Raw genomic sequence first — 5,574 nt, forward strand, 5'->3', positions numbered from 1 at the left:
ATTCTTATATATTTTATATCATTTGTTTGCTTTCCCTTTTAAAAAAAACTCTTTCCTTACTGTTTCTCTTCAATTCTTTTCCTATTTCTGTCTCTTTTATTCTCTAGTGAGTTGGAAGATATCCAGCTAATTTTTATTCTACTGGTGCTTCCCCTTCACTTCCTCCCTTCCTCTTCTTTATTTAGTTAGTTTTAGAATAAACCGGAGTGGGGAGTCATATGTTCATTAATCCAGTTTATATTTATTAAGGGACTTCCATGAGCTTGGCTACTGTAGGCATGTGAGTTAATGGTGATTAACCGCATCCTTGCTGTTATGGAGTTCTAGTTTAATGAGGGGAGAATAATAAGTAAGCACGTAAGGAAAGGTTCTGAGTGATACTTCCTGTGCACATAATTAGAGCAGAAAGATGTGGTAGAAAGTTTCTAGTGGCTTCTTTAACGGGGTGCCCAGGCTGCCATAACAAAATAACATTGATCAAGTGGCTTAAACAACTGAATTTTATTTTCTTATGTTACTGGAGACTTGGAGTTCAAGATCAAGGTGTTGGCAGGGTTGGTTTCTTCTGAGGCCTCTCTCCTTGACTTGCAGATGGTCATTTTCTTCTATGTCTTCACGTGGTCTTCCCTCTGTGTGCATGCTTGTCTGGTGTCTAAATGTCCTCTTCTTATTAGGACACCAATCATATTGGATGAGGGCCCATCATAAAGGGCTCACTTGAACTTAATCATGCCCTTAAAGACCCTCTCTCCCAATGCAGTCACATTCTGAGGTATTGGGTGTTAGGGCTTCAACATAGCAACTTGAAGAGGGATGCAGTTCAGCCCATAGCAGCCTATCTCAGAAGGTAACATTTACACTGAGATCATCTGGGACATGTTCTGTTTGAGGCATTCAACTGCAGCTGCTCTGTATGCAATCTGGATACATGTCTGTAGCGCTCAGGAGCAGCCTGCATCGGCACATACATGTGGGAGTTACCTGCACCTAGGGAGTCATGGAAGTGATGGGGTAGTCACTTTAGCAGAGAAGAGGGCCAACAACTAAGTGCTGAGGCACTCCAACACTTGGAGGTTGGTTAGAAAGAAAGCATCATGGACAGAATCATAGGAAGGAAGCAGAAAGAAAACCCAGATAGTGTGATGTTCCAGAAGCTGGGAGTGTTTCCACCCCGTCCAATGCTATGGAAAAGTCTAATAAGGTGAGAGCACAGAGATGCCCATTGGGAATCATCGACATCCTCAGAAAGAGTGGTCTCTGTGGGGCTGAGGGACTCAAGCTAATTTGGGTTGGTTGTTAAAAGAGGTGGATGAGGGGAAGTGGAAACTATAGAGATGACACTGTCAGGAAGTTTGTTTGGTAAGATATTGAAGCAATGGTCCTGAGGGGGTGGGAGTGGGAGGGGGGTGTGGTGTCAAGAGCAGGTCTTGTTCGTATGGGAGATACTAGAACATGTCCATATGCCTATATTCTCAATTTAATAGAAAGTAGGAGATTGGAGATGGAGAAAGGACAGAGAGATGAATGAAATCTAAAAGGAGTTGAGCATGTTAAGTAGTGTATGGATTTGGCTACATGTATAGGAGAATTCAAAAACTGTAGCTTGAATGAGATAGAAAGTTATTTCCTTTTCACATAATAGCCCAAGATAAGCTTGCTAGGGCTGAAATTATGGTTTGATTACATAAGGTTGTTCAAGGATCCAGTTTTTTCAGTCTTCTTGTCTCATCATCTCTAAGGCTCTTGCCCTCGGGGTGCAGATAACCTACCACTATCTGCACATTCCAGGCATCAGGATGGGAACAGAGACAATAAAGGAGCCATTCCCACCCTTTATGAGGTTATGTCCCAGAGTTGCACACATCACTTCCCTCATATCACATCAGCTAGAACTTCATCAACTGCCATGCCCAGCTACAAAGGAGACCATGAACTATAGTATCTTTTTCATAGTATTCCTGTAGTCAGTTGAAAATGTAGGTTTCTCTTATCATGGAAGAAGGAAGGGTCAGCTATTTGAAGTCTTCCTCCTTCAGAATCTCCAGCAGTTTCTGTTATAGTCAAATTGGAATGGAATCCCCAGGTAAAGTGGACGGATCGGCCTTCAGCAAAAGGGTACAATTCCATCATATCGGCAGGAAGAAAAAGAAAGTGGATGTTGATGCTGGAGAGCTTGTGATTGGTGGAAAGAGGACAAATCAGGTCCTATCTTTTGAGGAGAGGTCATCAGCTGAGAGGATAGAACACCGGAGAGATTTGGCAGGAAAATAATAATTGCCTTTCCTTGTGGAGGCCTTACTCTGTGCCAGTTTCTGCTCTGAAATCTGTACATGCAATAGTTGACTTAACCTTTTGAAGGATTAATGAAAAGCTGCAGCCCAGAGAGCTTTAGTTACTTGATCAAGATCCCACAGGTCTTGGAGGGGCAGGGACGTGGTCCGTGATCCTCATACCTATGTTCTTAACCGCAGTGCATGCTGCTTCCGGCTTGAAGCCAGAGAGAGATGTGGGACAGACTACTCCAAAGGTGGGAGACACAAAGAGGGGCTGCTTGAGTGTCCAGTGGAAACGTGTGACCTTGAATTTAAAGTGAAACCAATAAGCCTAATTGCACAGTTGTCTCTGGAGAAGTTTAGCTGCAGAGTACAGGTAAGGAGAAGAAGGAGATGGGTAGATTTAGACAGAATTAGGGTGGCCCAGATGAGTGTAACAAAGGGAGACATAGCAAAAAACTTGAGACTATTTGAAGTGCAGATATTCTAATGATAGATAATGAAATGCAGGCTGGGCCAGGGAGCAAGGATAATGACAAGAGGGAGCTGATAGCTGGTGAGAAAGCAGTGGAGTCCTTTCCAATGAGGTTGAGGAATGTGGGGATCCAGAAGAACTGAACTTGCCGGAAGGTAGGGCAGTGGGGCATTTGAATAGTGATTTTTTTTGAGGGTTGAGAATTTTGGCTCCAAGATGGTAGTCTGAGGGTGGATATGGCTGGAGGGTGGCTCAGTGAGAACCAAGAACACTAACAAATGGCTCCCAGTGGCCAAACCATGCGCCAGGCTCACTGTTGGCAGCCAACTCAAGGAGACACAAAGCTCATTGCTGAGTTAGGTAGGAAGGAGGCCAACTTCTTCTCCTAGTTAAGGTGCTATCTAGGGCGGGTTGACATCAATGACAGATTTGTCCAGGGATGACAGAAAATCTTTAAGCTGCTGAGTGTGCTTCAGCTTTGGACCCTGTTTCCTCCCATGACCTATAAGAGTTGAATCTTCTGTAGCTCCCAGGTCCCTTTTTGTAAATAAGAGAGCTACTTAGTAGTAATGAACTAGGAATGATCACATCTTCTCATTGTGTCATTGTGACCTCTGTTACATCATATTCCCCATGAAAGTCTAGACTTTAATGGTCTCTCCTATAAAGTAAAGCAGTTGGACCAAACTAGTCACAGCTAATGATTGTTAAGAATTCCTGAGTGTCAGATGCTATTTTAAGTGCTTCATATATATTATATTACATTTAATGTCCTGATAGGTCCATCTGAGGTGGATACTATTATTATTTTCATTTTTCCAAAGAGGAAACTGAAAAAACACACACACAAACAAACAAACAAAGAGAGAACTGAGACACAGAGAATAGGTAACATGCTGTATTACTAGTAGTTTCCTATTGATGCTATAACAAATTACTATAGATTTAGTGGCTTAGAAGGACCCAGATTTATTCTAGAAGTCAGGAATCTAAAATAAGTTTTATTTAGTTAAAGTCAAGATCTTGGCAGAGCTGGATTGTTCTAAAAGCTCTAGGGGGAATCCAGTTTTCACCTTTTTTTAGTTTCTAGAGACTTTGTATTCCTTGGCTTGTGACCCCTTCCTTCATCTTCAAAGTGCATCATTCCAATTTCTCCTTCCCTCATGCCAGCGCTTTCTCTCTCTGATTCTGACCTTCTTGCCTCCAGTTTAGGAAGAACAGGGATCCCATTGAGCCCACCCACATGATCTAGGATAATCTCCCCATCTCACGATCTGATCCTTAACTTAATCCCATCTGCAAAGTTCCTTTTCCCCTGAAGGGGCACATATTCACAGGTTTAGGGTTTAGGATGTGAACACTGTTAAGGGCCATTGTTCTGCCTACCACATAAGCCCAAGGCATAGGATTCCTACCAGTGTGGTCCGGCCCGGGCACCACCCTGCTATAGAATCAGGAAGGGCCAACACAGGTTATATGAGCCACCACTCTTGTTCTTGTGTCCACAGAGCATCAGCAGTTTACCCTCTTCCTCAGAATCCAAATGCATCTTCAGAATCCTTCTCAACACTGTTGTCCAGGCAGCCCCATTAGTTGATCTGAATTGTCATGTTTGGTGAAACCTTTGGACCATTCTCAGTTTTGATCTCTAAGGACCCATTCATACCTGATATCCAGGACTTCTGTGGAGCTAGTGAGAGTTACAGAGTGACGTGTAGCAGACCTGTGTGCCCTTCTTGGGAGAAAGTACCTTTTTTTTTTTTTTACAAGTTCAAGGTCATTCATTATAACTCACCAACTATGGGTGTAAATGTTAACTTCTTAAGAGATGATTGTACGAAGAGCAGGCTCCTTATTCTGATTCCCTGACGCCTGACGCGCTGGCTAGGAATCACAGCTCCCCCTGAAATGTTAGTGGATAATTGCAGTGTTTGGGCAGTGGGGGAGGAGGCGGAGCCCTCAGGGAAAGCACACCCACCGCCCCCATCTGCCCAGGCTTCAGGAACACACTGTGAACGCTGAGCCCTGCATGAGGAGGAAAGCGAAATCACAACATGTTCAACCAGAAGAGGAAACAACAGCCTTCAATATCAGGCGGGGAAGCACTTGTAAAGGGCATTGGCAAGGCCCAAAGCCAAAGGAAGTCCCAGCTGGGCCTCCGAGGTTTGTCCTCAGCTTCATCCTGGGCCTTTCTGTTTCTGGTTGTCAGGGCCTCCCCGCGGGTGCTGGTTCTCTTCCTTAGGGCCCTGCCCACGCCAGCCCCCAGCATGCAGCCAGAGCCCTCACTTCCATCCTTCCTTCCCTGCGGCCTGCAATGCTGTGGGTACGGGGCAGGGCTGAACACCCTGAACTCTCATGGGAAGCTGACCTTCCGCAGAGCATTAGATGCCCAGGCGGCTACAGAGTCCCATGGCAGTGAGAGGTGGCGCATTGACCTTCATTTTCATTCCTTTCCAATATCCCACCTCTTTGGGGGAGCCCCAGGCTTTGCCATGGCCTACTGTGCGAACCCAAATGATTGCAGCACTTTGGGTCAATATCTCCCTTAATTCACTCCTTTGCAGGGGTGCTGGCCAGAGGACCGTGGTGGCAGCTTTCTACCCTTAGGTCACACCAGGCATGAATGATCCTGTCTTGTCTTAGAGCATCCTTAGCCTGAGCTCCCTGCTGTTCCCCTGCACCCCACCTCCTCCAGCCCGGGGCAGCTTCCAGAAACGTCCCCTATTGGCTGCATTTCCTGTGAAGTTTCCTGCAACCTAGTGCATCCCTGCCGATCCGCAAGTCAAGGTGGTGCAGGTAGAGAGGCTGGGAATGCAAGGAAAGGTA

General features: G+C 45.3%; 1 protein-coding gene across 1 annotated transcript in view; it reads left to right on the forward strand.

Moving 5' to 3' along the window:
* The window catches only part of SHISA6 (shisa family member 6), a gene marked incomplete at its 5' end in the record, with an annotated part of 302,789 nt that overhangs the window by 54,645 nt on the left and 242,570 nt on the right, over positions 1-5,574 (forward strand). The window lies entirely within an intron of this gene.

This window comes from Myotis davidii, unplaced genomic scaffold, assembly GCF_000327345.1.
Source record: "Myotis davidii unplaced genomic scaffold, ASM32734v1 scaffold37, whole genome shotgun sequence".
NCBI classification, from domain to species: Eukaryota; Metazoa; Chordata; class Mammalia; order Chiroptera; family Vespertilionidae; genus Myotis; species Myotis davidii.